This window comes from Theropithecus gelada, chromosome 7a (genome assembly GCF_003255815.1).
Source record: "Theropithecus gelada isolate Dixy chromosome 7a, Tgel_1.0, whole genome shotgun sequence".
NCBI lineage: Eukaryota > Metazoa > Chordata > Mammalia > Primates > Cercopithecidae > Theropithecus > Theropithecus gelada.
The window spans coordinates 39867244-39894550 of record NC_037674.1 but is presented as its reverse complement, the minus strand read 5'-3'; the positions used below and the strand labels follow the sequence as shown (position 1 = coordinate 39894550).

At 44.5% G+C, this 27307-nt stretch overlaps 1 protein-coding gene across 1 annotated transcript in view; it reads right to left on the bottom strand.

Moving 5' to 3' along the window:
• The window catches only part of ZNF609 (zinc finger protein 609), a 237652-nt gene extending 215087 nt beyond the window's left edge, over positions 1-22565 (bottom strand). The window contains exon 1 of the mRNA XM_025390661.1: positions 22475-22565. The gene's annotated coding sequence lies outside the window, so the exon portion shown is untranslated. The remainder of the gene's footprint in view (positions 1-22474) is intronic.
• Positions 22566-27307: the final 4742 nt, after the last annotated feature.

Genomic DNA, 27307 nt, shown 5'->3' with positions numbered 1-27307 from the left:
ATAACATATCTTTTTTAAAAACAAAAACAAGGCTGGGCGCAGTGGCTCACACCTGTTATCCCAGCACTTTGGGAGGCCGAGACAGGCAGATCACGAAGTCAGGAGTTCAAGACCAGCCAGACCAACATGGTGAAACCCCATCTCTACTAAAAATATAAAAATTAGCCAGGTGTGGTGGTGTGCGCCTATAATCCCAGCTACTCAGGAGGCTGAGGCAGGAGAATCGCTTGAACCCGGGAGGTGGAGGTTGAAGTGAGCCAAGGTCACGCCACTGTACTCCAGCCTGGGCAACAGAGCAAGACTCCATCTCAAAAACGAACAAAAAAAAAAAAAAACAAATAAAATATCATACCTAATCACTTGTACAAAGAGGCTTATTGAATGTCTTTTATTCACCTAATTTCTAGGTTGTTCCTAATCACTCTGTGGGCTTCTCTGGCCTTGACTGAAAACATTTCTAATATTTTAGAGATGCCTTATTCTTAGAAAGATGCCTTTCTTCGCAGTGGCTCATGCCTGTAATCCCAGCACTTTGGGAGGCCAAGGCGGGCAGATCACCTGAGGTGAGGAGTTCAAGACCAGCTTGACCAATGTGGAGAAACCCCGTCTCTACTAAAAATACAAAATTAGCCGGGCATGGTGGCACATGCCTGTAATCCCAGCTACTAGGGAGGCTGAGGCAAAAGAATCACTTGAACCTGGGAGGCGGAGGTTGCGGTGAGTCAAGATTGCGCCACTGTACTCCAGCCTGGGCAACAAGAGTGAAACTCTGTCTCCAAAAAAAAAAGAAAGAAAGAAAGATGCCTTTCTTCTCTCCACAGCCTCTAAGCCTATGCCAAATAACCATCTGTTTTGTATGGTCCTTTTGATCTCTTACATTCTTTTAATGTGTATTTCAAATATGATGATTTTTAAGTTTTAAATTTCCAGGTTTCTCTTTAAAATCTTTTTTTCCCACTCACCCTAATATATACATGATCACAGCTCAATTTCCTAATATGAATCCTCGTATGATAGATTTTGTTCTCCTTTCTGAAGAATGCTGAACTTAATCATGGTATAATTATTATGAAATAATGCCTGACCTACAGAAACCTGAGTCAATTCTTATTTGTTCCTCCAGGTAAAATTCAGGTTTTTTATTTCCTCTGTAGGTTCTAAAACTGCCAATTGTTGGGAGTAGCTTATCTTAGTCAAAACCACATTTGCTCTCAATGAAGAATTTAACCAACCTATGTATAAATAAACCTTGTATTACTATCTGAACTAATTTAGCAGCTTCTCCGATTCCTTTAACATTTCAAGTTCAGTCACATTATTCTGATCAGGACTGACATTTTTATTTAAGCAAGGATTTAAACCTTTCAATCTTCCATGCTACTTCCCTGGTTATAAGGAAAAAAATTAACATTACTATTGCTTGTTATTCCTTATAATAATCACTTGCTGCCTCTGTCATTCCTATGAAGTATATAGCCCAGCAGCTCTACACCTCAACAGTTACTCTCCTTCCATCAAGTATATGAGATGAGAATTAAATTATTGGTAACACTTTTTTTTTTTTTTTTTTTTTTTTGGAGACAGTCTCACTCTTGTTGCCCAGGCTGGAGTGCAGTGGTGCGATCTCGGCTCACTGCAACTTCCGCCTCCTGGGTTCAAGCTATTCTCCCACCTCAGCCTCCCAAGTAGCTGAGATTACAGGCGCCTGCCACTACGCTCAGCTAATTTTTGTATTTTAGAAGAGACAGGGTTTCACCATGTTGGTCAGGCTGGTCTCGAACTCCCGACCTCAGGTGATCCACCTGCCTCAGCCTCCCAAGGTGCTGGGATTACTACAGGCGTGAGCCACCGCACCTGGCACACTTTTTTTTTTTTTTTTTGGAGATGGAGTCTTGCTCTGTTGCCCAGGCTGGAGTGCAGTGGCACAATATTGGCTCATTGCACCTCTGCTTCCCAGGTTCAAGCGATTCTCCTGCCTCAGACCCCCCGAGGAGCTGGGATTACAGGCGCCTGCCACCATGCCAGGCTAATTTTTTGTATTTTCAGTAGAGATGGGGTTTTGCCATGTTGGCCAGGCTGGTTTTGAGCTTCTGACTTCAGGGTGATCTGTCTGCCTCAGCCTCCCAAAGTGCTGGGATTACAGGGGTGAGCTACCGCTCCTGGCCAATAACACTTTTATTTATTTATTTATTTTTAATTTGAGACAGAGTCTCAGTCTGTTGCCCAGGCTGGAGTACAGTGGTGCAATCTCGGCTCACTACGATCTCTGCCTCCTGGGTTCAAACCATTCTCCTGCCTCAGCCTCCTGAGTAGCTGGGATTACAGGTGCATGCCACCATGCCCAGCTAATGTTTGTATTTTTAGTAGAGACGTGGTCGCACCATGTTGGCTAGGCTGGTCTCAAACTCCTGACCTCAAGTGATCCACCCACCTCGGCTTCCCAAAGCGCTGGGATTACAGGTGTGAGCCACCACGCCCAGTCCCAGTAACACTTTTAAATATATCGAATGCTTAAGATCACACAGGTACAATATATAGGTTTTGTTATTGGCAAAAAATGTTACCTACCCAAATATGACCTTGTTATAACTGAATTTCTTTCTTATGGAAAGGCTCCATAAGAAAAATAATATTGCCAGATACTTCCTTGCACTTCCCACTATGTCAGATAGTGTTATGAAACTCATCTGAAATCCACATTGCCTAGATTTCTAGCTCTGCAACTGCAAGGGCCTACTAACACAAGAAACTAACTACTAACCTACTAACACAGAAACATTATTAAGTAAACAGCAGCAAACAAGCTATGTTCAAGTTCTCTTACTAATAAAAGCAATACAGTTTGGTCAGTTAAACTGATATCCTTTCAAGCACTAAAGAAAACAACAACATACACTTGGATTAATAGCTGCTGGCTTTACAATTCACAGTATCAGTAATATGTTATGGTGCTACTTAAGCATAGGTAATGAGAATGTATGACTTCAAGTCTGATATACAGCAAACTCTCTCAGACAAAGGTAATATAAAATCTGCCCAGAAGACCACCCAATATTAGAACTCTATCTGCTTAAAAGTAACAAATTTTTCCTTAGTATGGATCTGAGTTCACTACAAAATTCATTTATTCTGGCCATGTGGTGGCTCACACTTGTAATCCCAGCACTTTGGGAGGCCAGGGAGAGGGGGATCACTTGAGGTCAGGAGTTTGAGTCCAGCCTGGCCAACATGGTGAAACCCTGTCTGTACTAAAAACTAAAAATAAAAAGTTAGCCAGGCTTGGTGGCAGGCACCTGTAATCCCAGCTACTCCGGAGGCTGCGGCAGGAGACTCACTTGAACCCAGGAGGCAGAGGTTGCAGTGAGCCGAGATCGCAACAATGCACCACAGCCTGGGCAACAGAGCGAGACTCTGTCTCAAAATAAAAAAAAAAAGAAGTTCATTTATTCTGCCAGGTGCAGTGCCATGTGCCTGTAGTCTCAGCTACTCAGGAGGCTGACTTAGGAAGACAGCTCAAGCCCATGAGTTTGAGGCCATGGCACACTTATGATCACACCTGTGAATAGCCAGTGTCCTCCAGCCCAGGCAACACAGCAAGATGCCACATCTTTAAACAGACACACACAAACACACACCCTTATTCTAAAATTATATATGAAAAATACCACATTTTTACAAAATGGCAAATAGGCCTTCTTGTGTACTACAACTACACAAGCTGGTGGTATAAATAACCAAAAAAAGAGTAAACAGGTCCCAATATATCCACAGTTACATCAAATGGCATACAGTGTAACAGGCTGACAGCTTGATGTCCACAAGCTGAAATCAATGTAACATGTGGACAGAAATAAGACATTCAGCCAGGCGCAGTGGCTCATGCCTGTAATCCCAGCACTTTGGGAGGCGAAGGTGGGTAGATCACCTGAGGTCAGGAGTTCCGAGTCCAGCCTGGCCAACAGAGTAAAATCCCATTTCTAGTAAAAATACAAAAATTAACTGGCTATACTGGCACATGCCTGTAATCCCAGCTACTCGGGAGGCTGAGGTGGGAGAATCGCTTGAACCTGGGAGTTAGAGGTTGCAGTGAGCCAAGATGGCACCACTGCACTCCAGCCTGGGTGACAGAGCGAGACTCCGTCTCAAAAAAAAAACAAAGGAAATAAGACATTCCATTCCATTGCTTGCATATTAGGTATAAATTTTAGCTTTAGTCAATTACCTAAATAGCTGTCTGGCCTAAGGGACTTCTGTTTCCTATCAGCTTCATGAAAGGAGAAAAGGGAAGGGGTAACAAGAAAAATAATGAAGCAGAAGGGTTAGAAAAGAGTAAGCAAAGCAGACTGGGCGCAGTGGCTCACACCTGTAATCCCAGCACTTTGGAAGCCCGAGGCGGGCGGATCATGAGGTCAGCAGATCGAGACCATCCTGGCTAACACAGTGAAACACCGTCTCTACTAAAAATACAAAAAATTAGCCGGGCGTGGTGGCGGGCGCCTGTAGTCCCAGCTACTCGGGAGGGCAGGAGAATGGTGTGAATCGGGGAGGCAGAGCTTGCAGTGAGCCGAGATTGCGCCACTGCACTCCAGCCTGGATGACAGAGCGAGACTCCGTCTCCAAAAAAAAAAGAAAAAAGAAAAGGGTAAGCAAAGGAATAAATAAATAAATTTACAATGCACAATTCAAACAAGAGAGCATCTAAACATAAGAAAACTTCATCTTTAGGCTGCTGAATTAGGTACTGAAACTTCCAAAACATAGCTAATGTGTTGAGAGGAAGTCAAAGCACCAAAAACCTGAAAATTCATGCTTTAAGTCGGGAGCATAGTACACACTCTTTGAAAGCTTATTTTTAAAGAGTTACCTGAAATAAAGTTGCTGAGGCCTCACTAAGAAGAGAGAAGGTTATGATACTGGGCTTCTCCCTTTGAGGAAGGAAAAAAGTCAGAGGCCTACCTCACACATCACTCCAGGCAACCGAGGCTCAGTCAGCAGAAGGGTAAATCCCACCCCTCTGGGAACTGGGTTAGAAGGCCTCTAGTTTCACCCCTGCTGTCTTCCAGACATGACTGACTGTAATTTTCACCCCAGTTAACTTCCAGCGATGCCAGCCAGAGGAACAGCCAGGAGAAAAGAACATAAGGAGTAGCTATTTCTCCTCAGTGTTGGACTCTGGAACAACTATAGACATTGCCTCTTTCTCTCTGCTGGGCAGAAGAGAATCCACTAACCCCAGGGAAGTGCCTAACAACCCACTAACACATTTCTCAAAGATCTCTACTTTGACCATCTTATTTAGGGTTGCAACCCCTCCCACCTCTCTTACCTAACCCTCTTCCGCTCTCAATTCTCCTTATCCTGCTGTACTTTTCCCCATATCATTTATTACCTTCCTAATTTTACACATTATTGTGTTTATTTCAATCTCCTATTCAAAGATAAAATCCATGAGGTTGGTTTTTTTTTTTTTTTTTTGGTCTATTTTGTTCATTGATAGATCTTAACTAGAACAGGGCATCTAGTAAATATTTATGGAACGAAGTGAGAAAGAAAAACTAAAAAGACTTCCTAGAGGTCAACCACACCCAGATGGCCCAACAATGCCTGTATTGCCCTAAAAGAACCAATTTGGTTCCTGTGACTAATTTACCTCACCTCCACCTGCCATGCACCACCACTAGACCCCTCCTCCAAGTTTTCTATCAGCTCGGATGTATGGAACCACAGTACAGTTATATGCAGTAAAGGCAACAAATGCTTTTCCTTGAATCTGAACAATTTCTTAAGGCTTTCACCATCTGCCTTTTTCCTAGTGTGTTCAATTTGGGATAAAACGTGTTGAATGGAAGTTACGTTACTTTTGCATAAAAAGAAGTCTAAAAAAATCACAATTTCTTTTTTTGAGAATCAAGTTCTAATTCAATTCATCAAGCATTAATTAAGCATAAAGTTATACTCAAAGAAGCACTGAGCTAAGAGTTTAGGGAACAGAGGAGACACAGGTGTCTCATGAGCTTAAAATGAGGGATGAAGAAAATATATTCACAAATAATTACAATTAAAGACAACATGTGTGCTGGTCGCAGTGGCTCACGCCTGTAATCCCAGCACTTTGGGAGGCCGAGGCAGCTGGATCATGAGGTCAGGAGTTTGAGACCAGCCTGGCCAAGATGGTGAAATCCAACCCCGCCTCTACTAAAATACAAAAATTAGCCAGGTGTGGTGGCAGGCACCTGTAATCCCAGTTACTTGGGAGGCTGAGGCAGGAGACTTGCTTGCACCTGGGAGGCAGAGGTTGCAGTGAGCTGAGATCGCTGTACCCTAGCCTGGGTGACAGAGCAAGACTCCTTCTCAAAAGAGAGAGAGAAAAAAAAAAAAGACAACATGTGATAAAGTACTACAACAGAGATCCCAGCAAAAAGTTAAAGAGATACAGAGGAAGATGAAATCAATTCTGGAGATAGGTGGATAGGAAGAAGTGGGATAAGAAAGGTTTCAGGAAGGAAATTTTTTGCTGGGTTGAAGGAATGGTTAGATTTCGAAGTTAAGTGTCCTGTAAGCAAGGTAGTGCATTCCAACAGAACAGAAGAGGAAAAAACCCTAAGATATGGAGACTGAAAAATGCAGGGTAACTTGAAGGCATAGCTGTAAAAAAAAAAAAAAAAAAGGATAAACTTGGTATGCTAGCGCAGGCCTGTAAACTCAGCTACTTGAGAGGCTGAGGCAGGAGGTCACTTGAGCCCAGGAGTTCGAGGCGAGCCTGGGAAACATAGCAAGAGCCTGCATCTTAAAAACAAACAAAAAAGATATGGATACAATGAAAAAAGTTGAGGAAGGCCAGGTTTGGTCAAATCATAAAGAACCTTGAATACTGACCTATATAGGCAATGGGAACCATCAAAGATTTTATAGAAAGAAGCAAAATGAGGCCGGGCGTGGTGGCTCAAGCCTGTAATCCCAGCACTTTGGGAGGCCGAGATGGGTGGATCACGAGGTCAGGAGATCGAGACCATCCTGGCTAACACGGTGAAACCCGGTCTCTACTAAAAAATACAAAAAACTAGCCAGGCAAGGTGGCGGGCGCCTATAGTCCCAGCTACTCGGGAGGCTGCGGCAGGAGAATGGCGTGAACCCGGAAGGCGGAGCTTGCAGTGAGCTGAGATCCGGCCACTGCACTCCAGCCGCCTGGGCGACAGAGCGAGACTCCATCTCAAAAAAAAAAAAAAAAAAAAAAAGAAGCAAAATGATCGGAATTGTAATTTTAAAGGTCTATGCTGGCTTTCTTTGCTACACACTCTTCTAGAACAAAATTCTTATCTTTCGGAGCACTTTAGTTCATAATCATAAATTCACTAATTGTCTTTCCCACTAGACTACAAGTCCTAACAGGACAAGATCATGTGTGGCCTGGCATATAAATGCCCAATAAATATTACCTAAATGAGTAAATAAAAACTAAAATACAGCAGCTGTATGTAGTATGCAATACAGAAAGAGGCATTAACCATGAGGTTATTGCAATAATATATAGAAGATGAAGACCTGAACTAGGTCAGATTAAAAAGTGAGGCCAGGCCGGGCACCGTGGCTCACGTCTATAATCCCAGCACTTTGGGAGGCTGATGCAGGCAGATCACCTGAGGTCGGGAGTCCGAGACCGTCTCTACTAAAAATACAAAATTAGCCAGGCATGGTGGCATATGTCTGTAATCCCAGCTACTCCGGAGGCTGAGGCAGGAAAATTGCTTGAACCTGGGAGGCAGAGGCTGCGGTGAGCCAAGATCGTCCCATTGCACTCCAGCCTGGGCAACAAGAGCAAAACTCAGTCTTAAAAAAGACAAAAAAAAAAAAAAAAAAAAAAAAAAAGGCAAGGCTAGGTGGGGTGTGGTGGCTCACGCCTATAATCCTAGCACTTTGGGAAGCCAAGGCAGGAGGATCACCTGAGATCAGGAGTTTGAGACGAGCCTGACCAACATGGCAAAACCCCATCTCTACTAAAAACACAAAAATAGGCCGGGCACCGTGGCTCACACCTGTAATTTCCACTCTTTGGGAGGCCGAGGCAGGTGGATCACAAGGTCAGGAGTTCAAGACCAGCCTGGCCAAGATAGTGAAACCCCGTCTCTACTAAAAATACAAAAATTAGCCAGGTGCAGTGGCAGGCGCCTGTAATCCCAGCTACTCAGGAGGCTGCGGCAAGAGAATTGCTTGAACCTGGGCAGTGGAAGTTGCAATGAGCTGAGATCACGTCACTGCACTCCAGCCTGGGTGACAGACTGAGACTCCATTTCAAAAAAAATACAAAAATACAGAAATTAGCTGGGCGTGGTGGAACGCACCTGTAATCTCAGCTCCTTGGGAGGCTAAGACAGGAGAATCACTTGAACCCAGGAGGTGGAGGTTGCAGTGAGCCGATATTGCACCACTGCACTCCAGCCTGGGTGACAGAGCAAGACTCTACGTTAAAAAAAAAAGAAAAAGAAAAAGAAAAAGTGAGGCTAAATGTCAGGCTATCCAATTAGTGAATCCTTAGATACTTAATTTGGTGAATGATTCAAACGAGGTGGTGAGGATGAAAAAAAGAACCAAATATGAGGCCAGGCGCGGTGGCTCATGTCTGTAATCCCAGCACTTTGGGAGGCCGAGGCAGGCGGATCACAAGGTCAGCAGTTCGAGACCAGCCTGGCCAACATGGTGAAATCTTGCCTCTACTAAAAATACAAAAATTAGCCAGGTATGGTGATGGGCACCTGTAATCCCAGCTACTTGGGAGGCTGAGGCAGGAGAATCACTTCAACTCGGGAGGCAGAGGTTGCAGTGAGCCAAGACCGCGCCACTGGACTCCAGCCTGGGCGACAGAGCAAGACTCCATCTCAAAACAGAACAAAAAAAAAGAACCAAATATCAGTCAAAAGTTTTAAGCCAAAGCAACTGGAAGACCAGCAATGCTTCAAAGAGAAAAGCATAGACAGGTTTCAAATTATGAACTGGAAGTACATCTGAAAGCGTATGTCAAGTAGAAACGAATTTCTTCCCTTCCCTATATACCTTTCAGATATGTATCTCATAAGCTTCACAATTCCATGTCTTTTCTGATAGTTTCATTTCTGATACCATTCTTTAGAACTCTGCTCTAGAAGCATCCATTCCAAAACAAAGATAAACGCTGAGTTTTACACCGAATTTCAGAATTTGTAACTGAAATTTACAAGGTACATTCTTGGTCTTTATTTTTTTTTATTATTTTTTGAGACAGGGTCTCACTATTGCCCAGGCTGGAATAAAGTGGCATGATCACAGCTCACTGCAGCCTCAACCTCCTGAGCTCAAGTGATTCACTTCCCATGTAGCTGGAACTACAGGAGTGTGCCACCATGGCAAGTTTTCAAATTTTTTGTAGAGATGGGGTCTCACTATGTGTCCAGGTTGGCCTTGAACTCCTAGGCTCATGTGATCCTCTAATCTTGGCCTCCCAAAGTGCTGGGATTACAAGCAAGAGCCACCGCACCTGTCTTATATTCATGAACATTCACTTCTGTTTATATGAATGAAAATTCATCTCAACCAGACACAAAGTGCCCACCTAGGAATGTTGCTAGGTATGCCACTGCTAATATCCCAAGACCCCAGTAGCTGTACTTTGTACACAGGATAGAGCAGACACTGCTATCCTTTGCCACAAATACTGAACTACAGTCTAAGAAACTTTCTATAGATACCAGCATGAAATGTGGTACCAGCAATGTGGACTAACTGCCTAATCTGGATTTCATGCTGTGGTCTGAGGTTTCGTGGTACCCACTTTGGCTACTTTGCAATCCAACCCCCATGCTGCACTTCGCACTTTTTGTTAAACCATCTATAAAAACTACTTATAGGCTGGGCGTGGTGGCTCACGGCTGTAATTCCAGCACTTTGGTAGGCCGAGGAGGGTGGATTACTTGAGATCAGGAGTTTGAGACCAAGCCTGACCAACATGGAGAAACCCCATCTCTACTAAAAAATACAAAAATTAGCCGGGCGTGGTGGCAGACACCTATAATCCCAGCTACTCGGGAGGCTGAGGCAGGAGAATCACTTGAACCCAGGTGGCTGAGGATGCAGTGAGCCAAGACTGCACCATTGCACTCCAGCCTGGGCGACGGAGCGACAGTTTGTCACAAACAAACAAAACAAAAACAAACAAAAAAACTACTTATATTGGTCAGGTGAGGTGGCTCATGCCTGTAATCCCAGAACTTTGGGAAGCTGAGGTTGGCGGAACACCTGAGGTCGGGAATTCAAGACCAGCATGACCAACATGGAGAAACCCCATCTCTACTGAAAATACAAATTTAGCCAGGCGCGGTGATGCATGCCTGTAATCCCAGCTACTTGGGAGCGACAAGAGCGAAACTCCATCTCGGGGGGGCAGGGGAAAAAAACTACTTATATTTCTAATATAAATCTTTTTTTTTTTTTTTTTTTTTTGAGACAGAGTTTCACTCTTGTTGCCCAGGCTGGAGTGCAATGGTGCAATCTCAGCTCACTGCAACCTCCGCCTCCCGGGTTCAAGCGATTCTCCTGCCTCAGCCTCCCGAGTAGCTGGGATTACAGGGATGCACCACCACGCCCGGCTAATTTTTTTGTGTTTTAGTAGAGATAGGGTTTCTCCATGTTGGTCAGGCTGGTCTTGAACTTCTGATCTCAGGTGATCTGCCCGCCTTGGTCTCCCAAAGTGCTGGGATTACAGGCGCAAGCCACTGCACCCGGCCATATTTCTAATATAAATCATTCTAAAATCTCACATTCAAGTGGAACACTTCCCCAAATAACTTTTAGATGACCTAAAAACTAGTAATGTGCTACAGATGGCTGGGAATAAAGCAAGGCACTCTCAAGTTTTTTTTTTTTTTTTCTGAGACGGAGTTTCGCTCTTGTCACCCAGACTCGAGTGCAATGGCACGATCTCAGGTCACGGCAACCTCCGCCTCCCGGGTTCAAGCGATTCTCCTGCCTCAGCCTCCCAAGTAGCTGGGATTACAGGCATGCATTACCACGCCCGGCTAATTTTGTATTTTTAGTAGAGATAGGGTTTCTCCATGTTGGTCAGATTGGTCTCAAACTCCTGACCTCGGGTGATCTGCCCACCTTCGCCTCCCAAAGTGCTGGGATTACAGGTGTGAGCCACCGCGCCCAGCCCACTCTCAGGACTTTTTAATGATCCAAAACAAACAATAGTTTTGTCTATTAAACTTTTCTACTCAGACCAATAGATTTTTTTTTTAAAGACACAATCTTGCTCTGTCACCCAGGCTGGGGTACAGTAGTGCAATCTCGGCTCCCTACCACCTCTGCCTCCCAGGTTCAAATGATTCTAATGCCTCAGCTTCCCCAGTAGCTGGGATTACAGGCATATGCCACTAGGCCTAGCTTATTTTTTTGTATTTTTAGGAGAGATGGGATTTCACCATGTTCACCAGGCTAGTCTCTTCCTGGCCTCAAGTGATCTGCTAGCCTTGGCCTCTTGAAGTGCTGGGATTACAGGTGTGAGCCACCGTGCCTGGACCAACAGATGTTTTAAGTACAAATCTGAAAACAGTGAACATTATTTCCAATGTTCAAAGGTAGATTAAACCTGTGATTCTGCTATGTTAACAACAACAACAGACTAAAAGACCAGCATCCTCTTACCATTCAATAAGTATTAATAGCTGCTACTTGAAGTCCCATATCAAAGAATTAACTGGAAAATGCCGATAAAAATCCTAACACAGAGAATTAACAACTTGGTTGTGTAATTTCATTTCCTTAAAACTGCTTGAGGCCGGGCACGGTGGCTCATGCCTGTAATCCCAGCACTTTGGGAGGCCGAGACGGGCGGATCATGAGGTCAGGAGATCGAGATCATCCTGGCTAACACGGTGAAACCCCGTCTCTACTAAAATTAAAAAAAAAAAAAAGAAAATTAGCCGGGCGTGGTGGCGGGCGCCTGTAGTCCCAGCTAGTCGGGAGGCTGAGGCAGGAGAATGGCGTGAACCCGGGAGGCGGAGCTTGCAGTGAGCCGAGATTGCACCACTGCACTCCAGCCTGGGCAACACAGCGAGACTCCGTCTCAAAAACAAAACAAAGCAAACAAACAAACAAACAAAAAAACTGCTTGAAAGCGGCCAGGCGCAGTGGCTCACGCCAATGATCCCAACACTTTGGGAGGCCAAGGCAGGCAGATCATGAGTTCAGGAGTTCGAGACCAGCCTGACCAACATAGTGAAACCCCGTCTCTACTAAAAATACAAAAATTGGCCAGGCATGGTGGCACACGCCTGTAATCCCAGCTACTCAGGAGACTGAGGCAGGAGAATTGCTTGAACCCAGGAGGCGGAGGTTGCAGTGAACCAAGATCGCGCCAACGCACTCCGGCCTGGGCAACAGAGCGACTTCATCTCCAAAAAAAAAAAAAAAAAAACCGCTTGAAAGCAAATACTTCCTAACATTACTCATTACTCTCAATCTGAAAGTTCCTGAAACACTTACCAACCAACCAGTTTTTAATTTCTCGTCTCTTTTAGGAGGGTATTTCAGAGATACCCCCTTGTTCGTCATACGTCACCAAATGTCATCAATGTGCATTTTCAGCATTAAAAATAACGTCATTGGCTGGGTGCAGTGGCTCACACCTATAATTCCAGCACTTTGGGAGGCTGAAGCAGGAGGATGGCTTGAGCCTAGGAGTTCAAGACTAGCCTGAGCAACATGGCAAACATCATCTCTACAAAAAAAAAAATACAAAAATTAGCCAGGCGTGGTGGCACACTTTTGTAGTCCCTGCTACTTGGAAGGCTGAGGTGAACCCACTAGGTCAAGGTTGGGTAAGACCCTGTCAAAAATATATAAATAACAACATAATTTTATTTTCTGAACAAAACACTCTGGGCAACTCAACTTGTACTCGTCCCAAGAAGTTAATTCAAAGTGGAGCTTCTACTGACTAGTCAAAAGTGGAAAAATACCCAACTAACCTCCATAATCAGTCCAATTTAGCTCCCAGATTTCAGATATAATAGATTATTAGCTCCTTGACTCAACTTACAAAGTTACTTCTTATTGATAGATGGCAAATCCTTCCAGGTACAACTTTCTTCTCACAAGCTAAGGTTCCTATTCTGCAGCTTTCTCGAACTCCTGACCTCAACCTGATCCACCTGCCTCGGCCTCTCAAAGTGCTGGGATTACAGGCGTGAGCCACCACGCTAGGCCAGCTTTTTTTGCAGCTTTCTGATTTCCACTCCTATGTCTTAAGCACACTAGAAAAAGATATATGTGGCAAGCTGGTGAGCCTGCAGAATGAGGCTACAAAACCCTCCAAAAAAAGATGGCCTAATAAAAAGTCCAGCTTTCCAAACAAATCAAAGAGTAGTGAGAGTCAAGCCCCAGGGAGCTGAAATTGCACTCATTAGCCCTTCTGAATACAATACTGGCTATATTTTTGACATAGCAATAGGAAAAAAAAAAAAAAAAAAAAGCTCACTTATGTCAAAAACTTTTGTCCTGTTCTTCCACCATAATCTATAATTTTTTTTTTTTTTTTTTGGAAACAGGGTCTTGCTCTGTCACTAAGGCTGAAGTGCAGTGGTGAGATCACAGCTCACTGCAGCCTCGACCTCCCGGGCTCAAGCGATCCTCCCATCTCTGCTTCTTGAGGAGCTGGGACCACAGTGCACAACACCTGGCTAATTATTTACTTATTTATTGAAACGGCATTTCTCTCCTGTTGCCCAGGCTGGAGTACAATGGCTTGATATTGGCTCACTGCAACTTCTACCTCCCAAGTTCAAGTGATTCTCCTGCCTCAGCCTCCCAAATAGCTGGGATTACAGGCATGCACCACCATGCATGGCTAATTTTGTATTTTTAGTAGAGACAAGGTTTCTCCATGTTGGCCAGGCTGAATTTTTTTTTTTTTTTTTTTTTTTTTAAGATATGAGGCCTCTCTGTTGCCCAGGCTGGTCTCCAACTCCTGGGCTCAAGTGATCCTCCTGCCTCAGCCTCCCAAAGTGCTAGGACTACAGGTGTCAACCCGACTCTCAATCCTGGTATTCTGAAGTTCTACAGCTAAATGGAACCGCAGTGATCATCCTGTCTAATATGTTCATTTTACAGATGAGGTACATGAAAACAGGGGCATGACTTGCACAAGGTCAAAGAGCTAATTAGAGGCATAGTAATGATCAGAATCTGAGTTTTATGACTCTCAATTCTATGATTTTTTCCCCCTCTATTCTTTGAAAAGCTACACTAGCCAGGCATGGTGGCTCATGCCTGTGGCTTGAGTCCAGGAGTTCAAGACCAGCCTGGACAACCAGGCTGGAATGCAGTGGCACACAACATAGTAAGACTCCATCTCTACAAAAACAATTTAAAAATTGGGCTGGTCATAGTGGCTCACGCCTATAATCTCAGCACTTTGGGAGGCCAAGGTGGGAGGGTAGCTTGAGCCCAGGAGTTCGAGACAAGCCTGGGCAACACAGTGAAACAAAAAACACAAAAAAATTAGCCAGGTGTGGCGGCATCGAGGCTGGAATGAGCTGTGATTGTGCCATTGCACTCTAGCCTAGGCAACAGAGTGAGACCCTGTCTCAAGGAAGGAGAAGGAGGAGGAGGAGAGAAGAGGGAAGGAAGGAAGGAGGGAAGGAAGGAAGGGAGGGAGCGAGGGAAAGAAAGGGAGAAAGAGAGAAAAAGAAAGAGAAAGAAAGAAAGGAAGGAAGGAAAAGAAAGAAAGCAAGAAAGAGACAGAGAAAGGGAAAGGAAGGAAGGAAGGAGAGAGAAAGAGAGAAAGAAAGAAAGGAAAGGAAAGGAAAGGACGGACGAAGGGAGGAAAAAAAAAATTAGCTGGCTGTAGTGGTGCCTGCCTGTACTTCCAAATCCTTGGGAGGCTGAGGTGGGAGAATTGCTTGAGTTCAGGAGGTTGAGCCTGCAGTGAGCTGTGATGGTGATTGTGCCACTATGCTCCAGCCTGGTGACACAGCAAGACCCTGTCTCAAAAAAGAAAAAGAAAAAAAAAAAAAAGCATACTAGTAAAGAAAACATAATACTCTAGACAATATTTTAACTGTAACAAAGACACAGAAAAATAAAATTTCATCCGCATAAAGAGAAGTGTTAGAACAGAAGAAGCAACATTTGTTCATATAGTACAGGGGTTACTTAAGGCACATATTTTCTTTTTTTTTTTTTTGACAGAGTCTTGCTCTGTTGCCAGGCTGGAACGCAGTGGCATGATCTCTGCTCACTGCAACCTCCATCTCTCAGATTCAAGCAATTCTCCCGCCTCAGCCTACCGAGAAGATGGGACTAAAGGCGTGCGCCACCAAGCCCAGCTAATTTTTGTATTTTTAGTAGAGACGGGATTTCACCATGTTGGCCAGGATGGTCTCGATTCCTTGACCTCATGATCCGCCTTCCAAAGTGCTTAGATTACAGGCGTGAGCCACCGCACCTGGCCGAGGCACATATTTTCTAAAGTATTTTATTAATTACCACCTGCTAGAATTTATGTCTTGTGTTTCCATCAAATTACCTCCTTAAAAGCAGGCCACAGTGACACTTGTGGCAAAGATCAGAAAAGTGATACTTCTGGCATAGATAACTGATGGTACAAAAGGAATCCACAAAGGTGATGCCAACAATCAAGAAGAAAGCACTGAAGAAGGGGTAGAGATATTGCTGGGAGCAAGTATTCCTGAAAATTGAATAATTAAAAAAAAAAACCAAAGTAGTTGGCCAGACACTAATGACCAGAGAACACAATAAAAAGAAGGCAGTTTCAGAGCTTGCTTGGCATCAGACAGCTCTCACCTGCAAAAGAAAGAAGGAAAAAGTTCTCAGAGACAAGAGAAAAATCCTAGGTTTGTCCCTGAGTGATGGACTAGATATGACCTGATAGGTATTTGCCATCTCTTATTTCTGGGACTCTGATCCAAGAACAAACAGCAAGAGAACCATGAAAAATTAGCCCTGTTGGATCTGGAGTTCTGCCTTGACAAGATATAAAGCTCATTCATAGATCTGACTGTGCTCATGAGACTGCAGCTCAACTCCTGCTGCTAGAGCAAAGGGAGGGGGGAAGAAAGAAAGGGGTGAGAGAGAAGGAGGTGGAGGATCTGGGTTGTGACTATAATAGCTACAGTAATTAGTGTTTCCAAGCTGCTAGAGAAGAAGTCTTCAGGGTAGAGAAGTGGGATAAGAGATGGGGGTGGGGGAGAGGTAAAAGGAAGCAAACTACTGAGAGTGCTAGGAAAGGATAAGTGGTTTGTGAATAGTTTTAATAAAACAAACACAAAAACTGCCATGGCTTCATATGAGGAAATCAAGAACTTGACATTCTTTCCTAGAAGTGAATACTAAACAACTAACTGCTGTCGCTAGGCTTCCACTTAAAGCTAGCTTATAAACCAGGTTTAGGTAGATTACTGCAAATGTCCCGTCTACACAGTGCTCCATAGGCCCTGACCTGAGTCATAGTTTGGCCTCACTTTCCCTCAAAGAGCCTTCACTCCACTTGTGCTGTGGGAGAGTTCTGAACTTTAAAACAGTTCATATGGCTCATTTCTCTTCAATCACCCGTTAATTAGTACCCTGTGAATTCCATTAGGTCCTGTGTGTATGTTTCAAGAGAAGGGGCACACAACCTGTTGGCCTAATATAGAAAATGAATGGAAGGCACTAAAAAGGTCAGAAAATAAACACAAAGTTACTTGCTTATAAGTTTTAGGCTCTATGGCATTGCCTATTGGTGGCACGAACATATGAAAGAGAAAATCATATTAAGAGAAGGTGATAATCTATAAAAAAAAAAAAAAACAAACCTGAATTTTCAGAAAACCTCAAATAGACTTTTCCCAAGTTATAGGAAATGCTATACTCCCCACCAACTTTTTTTTTTTTTTTTGAGACAGGGTTTCACTCTTGTTGACCAGGCTGGAGTGCGATGGCACAATCTCAGCTCACTGCAACCTCCACCTCCCGGTTCAAGCGATTCTCCTGCCTCGGCCTCCCGAGTAGCTGGAATTACTATAGGCGTGCACCACCACACCTGGCTAATTTTTGTATTATTAGTAGAGACGGAATTTCACCATGTCAGCCAGGCTGGTCTCAAACTCCTGACCTCAGATGATCTGCCCGCCTCAGCCTCCCAAAGTGCTGGGATTACAGGCATGAGCCACTGCACCCGGCCTATATCCATTTTTTTTTTTTTTTTGAGACGGAGTCTCCCTCTATTGCCCAGGCTGGAGTGCAGTGGAGCAATCTCGGCTCACTGCAAGCTCCGCCTCCTGGGTTCACACCATTCTCCTGCCTCAGCCTCCCAACTAGCTGGAACTACAGGCACCCGCCACTACGCCCAGCTAATTTTTTGTATTTTTAGTAGAGACGGGGTTTCACCATGTTAGCCAGGATGGTCTCAATCTCCTGACCTTGTGATCCGCCCACCTCAGCCTCCCAAAGTGCTGGGATTACAAGCGTGAGCCACCGAACCCGGCCCTATATCCGTTTTTAAGATAAATATTTAGTGCTGATGTTTCTTAACATTATTTGTTCTGGTGACAACTTGGTTCTAACAAGTGATGTTAATGTCAATGTCAGGGAAGAGTTACAAAGGTTCTGGGAGAAACTAAAAATTGAAGAAAAAAAAAAAACTGGCAGGGCGTGATGCGTCACACCTGTAATCCCAGCACTTTGGGAGGCCGAGGCGGGTGGATCACCTGAGTCGGGAGCTCGACAGCAGCCTGGCCAACATGATGAAACCCCATCTCTACTAAAAATACAAAAATTAGCTGGGCTTGGTGGTGGGCGCCTGTAGTCCCAGCTACTCGGGAGGCTGACCCAAGGAATCCCTTGAACCTGGGAGACAGAGGTTGCAGTGAGCCGAGATCGCACCATTATACACCAGCCTGGGCAACAGGAGCGAAACTCCGTCTTAAAAAAAGAAAAAACAAATTAACAAAAAAAACAAAAAACTGAAGAGATGCAAACTTCACGTGGGGAAATATATTCCTAATATAAAAACACATGCAAATATCTTGAGTAAGGCATGTCAGGAACACTTACACAAAAAATCAATTACATCATTTGCATAAAACCTATTAGGTATCCACCCAGTAGGGTAAATCTTTTTCACCACACTGAAAGCAAGGAATTTTCTCCTTCCCATTTCCCTTTAATAAACAAGTACTAGAAACACTGAATTACCACTATTTCCCTCCCAAGCCAGAACTCCCATAAATACAATAGAGCAGTGTAGGGCCATGTCTAGGGCATGCTACTCAGTGATCGAAAAAACCACAGATACAGAAGAATCTCTTTCTCTATTCTATTACCATCTTACAAACAAATCAACAAGCATTAAGAAATGTGAAACAAAGTGCAATTTCACACATACAAACTGAACCTAAACCACGGAAGACCAAGTATTTTCTTGTCACTGTGGCATGTGATTCTTCAACCACCTGCTCAGTAATCCCTCTTCAGCTGCACAGCTGCTGCCAATTCCACATGCCCAGCTAGGCAGGTGCTTTGGTGAATTACCTGTTCCCTAGTGAAAAGAGTCCTTCACTGACACTTAGTGGACCCAGAACCTGCCAATCAACATCACCTATCTTCATTTTGTCTGTCACAGACTTTTATAAGGAAGGTATCATGAAGGCGTATTTAATACACTATGATATTTTGCATTTTGTGGGGTTTTTGTTTGTTTGTTTTAAAGGAAACTGATTTTGAAAAATCAAGTAGAAGAGAGAATTAAGTGACTGAAAAGAAAACTTCCCACACAATATAAGGCTACCTTATCTCAGGCTAGTTCCATCTGCTTGACAGTATTCCCATCCATGACCAGTTTTCCATAAGGGAAGTAACAATTGCTTCGGAGTAGGAGAAAAGGGCAGTACAAGTACTAAGGTACCTGGCAAAGAAGTAAATACAAAGAGGAAGCAGAGTGGGAACTTCTGGAGAACACATATCATTGCTATACTTAGTCTCCATGGCCAAGCTCAGGCAATAGTGTTCTGAGTCAAATAAATAAGGAGTGGCACTTCCACTTGACAGAGCAATCAGTAAACCCCTCAACAAATTATCGTGTTCCAGTCATTTAGTTGCTATATGCTAATTGCTACATAATTGCTACCAGGAGCCAAAATTATGCTTCCATATCCTCACGAAATAAGCACTAATCTGTCCAACTTTCTAGACCTCTATCACAGGGAAATTTTTTTCTACCAAGAAGCTGGGCGGGGTGGTTGGGGGGGAATCCAAAGCACTCTTTGAATGATGGTTACAATCAGAAGACTCGCATGAGATTCCTTGTGGCAAGGGCCCAACTCTGAAGCCACTAAATCTAATCAGGACAAATTTAATCTGAGGCTTCTGCCTTCACTGTCACCTGACAGCATTGAGAAATAAATGCTAAGAGCCCAAGAGCAAAAAGCTTTGGACTCAGTTTAGCTGAGGCTTCACTCAAATATGCCTAGAACACAGAGTTGGAAATAGTCTAAAGACAGACAACACCTCCAGTAAGGCCTGAAGACAGTTCTGTTATTGAAAAATATATAAAGGTCAGAACAACCTGTTCCCTCCTATCAAAGGCCCAACACCTAAGTGGCAGGGCATCATTTAAAGAAACTCACTGAAATAAAGGGATAAGGGAGGCACCACAGGCAGACTCCCTGCCTCAGAAAGACCTTTACCAAAACCAAAGGCTAAAGTTCTTATTCAACAATATCCTATGGGAAATGGTTGGCTATTGTGTACACAGTACATTATATACAATTCCCCACTCACAATGAGTTTTACTTCTAATCTCTTTTTAAAGAAAAGTTGTATTTAATGTTCTAAATGGAAACCCCTTTTCCAGGCCCAAATAATTTTTTTTTTTTTTTTTTTTTTTTGAGACAAGGTCCTGGTCTATCACCCAGGCTGGAGTACAGCGGTGCAATCACGGCTCACTGCAGCCTCAACCTCCTGGGCTCAATGAGATCTTTCTACCTCGGCCTCCCAAGTAGCTGCGACCACAGGCGTATGCCACTACACCCAGCTAATATTTTTTATATTTTTTGTTGAGATGGGGTTTTGCCATGTTGCCCAAGCTGGTCTCAAACTCCTGAACTCAAGCGATCTTCCCACCTCAGCCTCCTGAGTAGCTGGGACCACTGGCATGTACCACTATGCCCAGCTAGCTTTATTTTTTTTAATTTTTGTAGAGATGGGTTCTCACTATGTTGCCCAGGCCATTCTCAAACTCCTAGGCTCAAGTGATACTCCTGCCTCAGCCTCCCAAAGCGCTGGGATTACAGGTGTGTGCACCATGCCTGGTCCCAAATAATTTTTTTACACAACTAATAGTACATAAACATTATTTGGGCACTTCTATCAGATATGTACAATAGCATTCCTTCTAGTTTGTTCTCATACTTCTCTAATTATCCCTAAGACCTATACATTTTTTCAAAAATGTTTATTTCTTTGGCAAATTTCTTCTTAGTAGAGAGGTAGATACAGACTTTTGCACAATGAGCAAGTCATGTCCTTTCATTAGAGTTAAAATAAATATTGAAAGGTTTGTTCCCACAGCCCTTGCCCAGACAGGCAAATTCTGTGGCTTTTTTATTGTGCTATTATCATTGACCAGGAAGTCACCATTAAAAAGGTACTTGGTTCTTGACTTTTTTATTTTTTATTTTTAAAGAAACAGGGTCTTGCTTTGTTGCCCAAGGCTGGTCTTGAACTCCTGGGATCCAGCCATCCTCTGGCTTCATTCTCCCAAAGTGCCGACATTACAAGCATGAGCCACTGCACCTGGGCTTGACTCCCCATCTTAACCCTGCACAGGTTTTTAGTGGTATTCCTAAACAAACAAAAATCACTGCATGAGTGTTCCATTTATATAAAAGAATTAAATATGATGATTCAACTAAGAGTAGAACCTTCCCTTGAAGTCTTCTTCCTTAAGGGTCTGAAACAAACATCATAGTTGAGTCTACCAGACACTATTCCTTCACAACTTAGTACAGGCTAGCCAAAGAGGCAGGCACAACATGGCTGGCATCCCCTATTCTTCTGAAAAATGTGTGCCAATGAGCTCTGCATTGTTCCTCACTCAAAAAGAAGAGCCTTTCTGTCTGGCCTCCTCCAATGGCAAGCCCCAGTCTGGAAAAGGAAGAAAATGGCACTGAGGAGCCTGGGAGATGGAGCATATCCAAAGCTCTCAGACAAGACTTGAACCTATGACCTTCACTGTGTACACAATAGGCGGGTGAGAGGGACCGGTTTATCTCTGCTGCAGCAGTTCTCAGCCCTGGGGTAGCACTCCCGATAAAATGACACGACTATTGTGTGTGGCAGCAGAACAGTCATCTCCTCACAACAGCCTAAACCAGCACTCCCTCCCCCAAGACAAAGCAGCAGGGGTGAAATTAACTCAAGGCTGCAGAGCAAAGCCTAATACAGAAAAAGGAGGCCTGTAGGGGCTTGGGGACTCTCCTCAACCCCTGAGGCTCTGGACACATGGCTGGAAACAGACAGGCTTTTTTCCCTATCTTTCCCACTCTGATTTAGGTAGGGAGCTGTTTCTTAGAGAATTTAATCATCTGTGATTTGTTCAGAAATATTCCCCCTGAAGGGCTCTGATCTCTCCACCCTGTGTGAGCCTAATTCCTAGAAGCTGAAATGACTGTTTGCTGCTGCCTGTTTCACAAACACACATTAATTGGTCAGATGTGTCTCCTCCTCCTCAACCCCAGAGGGAGGAAGGAGAATCTGAGCAAAGCACAGAGATGATCCAACCGTAATTACACATAAAGGGAAAAGAGGGCAGCATGGATTTTCCAAACAGGATAGGGTCACAAACCCTCCCGGGGGTACAAGGATAGCAGTTAAGGTCCAGGCCCAGGGATCCCTCCATCTTGAAGAAAAGGACAGGAGTAAATGTGACCTGAAGACTGTTAGGGGCACACACCCACAACCTTCTTACTGCACGATCCCAGCCACCTTGCTCCCTACTCCTGGGTCACGCACACGTCCTGCTTCCGACCCTATGCTCTGAACAACCCCCGTCCCCCCCACCCCACTCCGCCAACTCCCTGACTGGCCCCAGTCGCCCTGAGCGCCCTCAACGTACCCAGACTCGCCTCGGAAACTCTCTGGCCTGCTCCCATAACCTAGCCAGACCCTAATCCCCTCCCGTGCACCCCTACCCTCAGCCTGAACCGGCCCTGGCCACGCTTTGAACTTCACCCAGCGCCCCTCGACGCCCCCTCCCCCACCCACGCAACGACCCCCCCCTACACACCTTCCCCTCGCTCCGCCCCAGCCCCCCCAACCCCCACTTCCTCCGTCAGGCAGCGCCGCCGCCCCCGGCCCCCATCAGCTCCCCTCAGCCCCGCGCCCCATCGGTGCCGCCGCCTCTTTCCTCCCCCAGTCCCGGCTCCACACAAAGCTCCGGACTCACCGCGCGGCCGGTCCCGGGAGCCGCCACCTCCGCCCGCCCGGGGCCCCGGGCCGTAGAGCCGCCGCTGCTACGGGGCCCAGGCCGCCATCCGTTCCCGCGGCCCCTCCCCCCCACCCCACCCCGGCTCCGGCTCTCCGCCCCCTCCCCGCGCCGCTCCGCCCCGCCCGGCCGGTGCCGCTGTGTCCGGGGCCGCGGGTCCCTCAGCCGCCGCCACCGCCGCCGCCGCCGCCGCGATCCGGGACAACCAGAGTCACCCGGAAGACACGGACACTGGATTACCAGGCCCTCGGATCCGGATTCCGCGCGTGTGTGGAGTCAGGAGCGGGTGAGCGCAGTGGAAACCCGGAACCTGGATGAAGGAGCGAAATCCTGGGTCTTGGAATGCGCGCTCACCGGGAGCCCAGATTAGGGAGTCTTAGCTAAGGGAATGCTGGAAAACCCGGCGTGCCAGTTAGAACCAAGATAAACTCAAAGAAACATAGATTGGAGAGCTCGAACCTAACGCTGTCCCCTCTTGGGCAGTAGAACTCTCGCTGGATCAGACTTCCTCATAGAGAGGTCTCTGGGCGGAGTATTGCACCTTATAATACAGAAGACACCTCTTCTGTAGTTGTCCTTCAACCACAGAGAGGAAAGGGCCGTAGGGAGTCTGAACATGGGCATCCACAAAGAACAGAGGAGCAATCACAGTTCCTGATGGTTTCATCCATTTTAGCCCTTAGTTCAGCGAAGTGCCAACCTCCTAATTTTTTATCCTTTGTTCTCCAGCTTTTTCTTTTAGGATTACCACTTACTTTTCTCCCCAAAGCACCCATTTCTAATCCCTCTATATATCCCTTTCCCCCTAACCATCCTATATCACTAAATCTTGTTGCCTTTTATTATCTAAAAGTCTTATTCTGTCCTTCTCCAACCCACCATTCTAAGGATTGTAGCTTTTATCTTTCCTTATCTGCCATTCATCTGTGATTGCCCAGCACACTATCTAATGCACAGTAGGCATTCAGTCCATGTTTAAGTGAGCCCTCCCACCCAGCTCTCACTTGTGAAACATCTATTCATGACGACCTCCTAAGACTTCCACCTCATTCCATAGCAAACAAATTTACCTTCTCAAGGCCTCCCACATCCTAGCCCCTATTATGTCCTTCCTGTGTCCTTGACCATTTTATTCTGCTTTGCATTTATCTTACCTTTTTTTCCCCTATCCTGAGGCATCCTTCAACAGTGCCACTCAAGATAGCATGTGACTTGGAGATAAAGTGAGGTCATAAAAAGACGGGGGAGGGGTTGATAGCTAAAGATAAAAACTAAACCTGTCTGGTCTAGGAAAAATAATCTCTCTTTGGTCAACCAGTAGTTACGTTGTTAGACAGTACAGGGGCAGAACTGATCCCAGGTGACAGCGAACTTCCAATGTATACTAGACAAAGTTACAAGTGAGGATTCAGCTACTTAGCAGGTGGAGACAGAGAAGGATTTAGTGTTTTAGACTTAGGCGTGATTTAATTAAGGATTAAACATTCCAGTAGTCATCTCCCACTGAAGGAGCATGACTCTGCCACTGGAGAGAACTAGACTGCAAAAATAGGGAATAAAGGAAAGTAAACATTCCTGCAGTGAACTCCAAGTTTTAGCCAGAGAAAGTTCTCAAGCCTGGAAGAACCACTAAAAATTTTCAAGTGATCAGATGTCCTACATAGTAAACAAATCTTAAGTTTTTATTTACTGTTCCTCTAGACCAAGGGTTGGCAAACTGCATCTCACAGGTCAAATCAGGCTCACCACCTGTTTTAGTATGTCCCATGAGCTAGAATGATTTTTACATTTTTAAACAGTTAAATAATCAGAAAACTATTTCATAATGTGAAAATGATATGAAATTCAAATTTCAGGCCAGGCGCGGTGGCTCACACCCGTAATCTCAGCACTTTGGGAGGCTGAGGCGGGCGATCACGTGAGGTCGGGAATTCGAGACCAGGCTGACCAGCATGGAGAAACCCCGTAAAAATACAAAAGTAGCCAGGCATGGTGGCGCATGCCTGTAATCGCAGCTACTCGGGAGGCTGAGACAGCAGAATCGCTTGAACCGGGAGGTGGAGGTCACAGTGAGCCGAGATCTCGCCATTGCACTCCAGCCTGGGCAACAAGAGCAAAACCCTGTCTCACAAAAAAAAAAAAAAAAAAAGAAAGAAAGAAAGAAAAAGAAAAGAAATTCAAATTTGAGTGTCTGTAAATAGTTTTATTGGGCCGATGGCTCACACCTGTAATCCCAGCACTTTGGAAGGCCAAGGCGGGTGGACCTGAGGTCAGGAATTCGAGACCAGCTTGACCAACATGGAGAAACCCCATCTCTACTAAAAATACAAAGTTAGCCGGGCCTGGTGGCGCATGCTTGTAATCCCAGCTATTCGAGAGGCTAAGGCAAGACAATCACTTGAACCCAGGAGGTGGAGGTTGCAGTGAGCCAAGATCGCGCCATTGCACTCCAGCCTGGGCAACAAGAGTGAAACTGTCTCAAAAAACAAACAAACAAACAAACAATAGTTTTATTGGCTCTAGCCAAGCTCATTCATTTACATTATCATCTATAGATGCATTTTTACAACAGCAGAGTTGAACAGTTGAAACAAGGACTGCATGGCCTGTGTAAAGCCTAAAATATTTGCTATCTGACCCTTTCCAGAAAAAGTTTGCCAACCCCTGCTCCAGACAAGCACTATCCAACAGAACTTTTTGGAGCAATGGAAATGTTCTGTATCTGTGCTGTCCAATGCAAAAGTCGCTAGCCACATGTAGCTATTTGAGCCCTTGAAATATGGTCAACAGTGACTGAATAACTGAATTCTTAATTTCATATAATTGAAATTTTCATAACCACAAGTGGCTAGTGGCTACCATAATAGACAGTACGGCTCTAGACTCTTAAATATTTTGTACTGATGCTTTTTTCTCTCCTTACGCCACAATCTTACTCCCTTCCTGTGACATTCCTCTATGTATTCTCAGGAACTCCCCACCACCCCACTGTTGCACAGTCCCACTCACTATGTACACATCCATTTTTCTGACCTCAAGCTAGGGTACACTTACTAGGTTGTCTCTCTGGACTCTCCATTGTCACAAATGAAGTCTGAAAATGGATCAGGTTATCAGTTGTCACCCTATGAATTAAGCCACATTATGTACATACACATAAATGGACATTTACACAAGTTTCTTTGTGTCAGAGGATGGCACTGAGGCTGTATTCTTTCTTCTCTGCATGAGAGAAGTAGAAAAGTCCTCCACATGCTGGATCCCTTGTTGCTGCTGGTGCCTGTGGTACGGATCACCTCCCTCTGAACACATTCACAGAAGCTAAGAGCAGCAGATGTATACTTGCTATTTGAATCTCTAGGGAAAAAAAATTCCTTCATCGTTGGATTTTCTGTCCCTCACCAGGCCTAACAAACTGAAGTTAACTAATTTCTTTAGTTTAAGAGATGATTGCTTTTTACTGGTCTTTTTGAGCTGGCTTTTTGAGAATAACCCCATACTGTCTCGATCTTGGCTAGGTGCATTTTTCAAATTTACTAAATTAAATGAAATCCACAATAATGGGCTTTAGTAGAGACAATAAAGTGGAAAGAGATTACAGGTTATAATCCAAAGAAGCCATAACTTTGTAATTATTTGTAAAAATGGTTTTGAAGTCTAAATTTTTCACACTTACTTCCTAGGAAAAAATGAATTTATGTAAACTTCTGACTTAAAAGAGGGGATACCTAGTTTTCTTTTTCCAGATTAGCTATACCAAGAAACAAACAAAAACCCTTACTCTATTCCAAACATCTAACTGCAAAGCCAAGGCTTCCTACATTTGACCTTAGCCAAAAGGCCAAGAAGCAATAAAGCCAAGGCTTCCTAAACCCCGTCAGAGAGTCTCCAGTTTCATATATCACCTACTCTGACTTTATATAAATGAGACTGAGTCCTGCTGGAAAAACAAAAACAAAAAACCCAAAAAGCTAAGATGTCGACAGCAATTGAACCCAACTATTCAAAAGGGGGTACAGATATTTAGACTGCAACAAAAAACCAGTTCAGAAATGTGAAACTTCCTTTAGGCCACACTGTCCCAGAGTTACACAGTCAGAGCAAAGTGTTGTAAAGTACTAAAAGGCTATTCCTGGGCAAGTTTGCACTCAGGCTGCTAAGAATTTCCACTAGGCTTTAAATTGTGCTATTCATCACTGAGCAACTGAAGGCCATCTACCCCCAAGTTTCTCCCACACTTCCTCCCTGGTGTCTCCACAAATAAAAGAGAGACCTTATACTACCACCACCATATGAACTAAAGACAGACTTTCACAGTCTAACCATGAAAAGGAGAAGTTTCCATGTTATTCTGCCATTTACTAATGAGGTTCCAGTTGCATATTTTGGATGCTGAGGTGGGTTCTTGTAAACTTGTAAAGTTCTTGTAAACTGTCTTATCTCAGCACACAAAATGGTTGCATAACCTGATCTGTCGCAGCTCCTGATGTTTTTCTTTCGGCATGCACACAGTCTATCCAGATGAAAAAATCAATCCAGACACCTCTCTGCTCAGGCTGTTGTTCAAATAAACATTTTTCCTCCCTCCCTAGGCTCTTCACCTCCTGCCTTCTAGTTTTATTTTGGTATTAAGAGAGCCAGACAACTCCAGCATAGAATTCAAGGTGCTACTGCTTGGTAAACTATTAGCTGCATAGGGAATCCAGGATGGCTTCATTAATAGTAGGGTATGTAGGAAGCCAGAAAGAGACTCCCCAGACATGCCCCCCCGCCAAAGAAGTGGACATTAGTTGT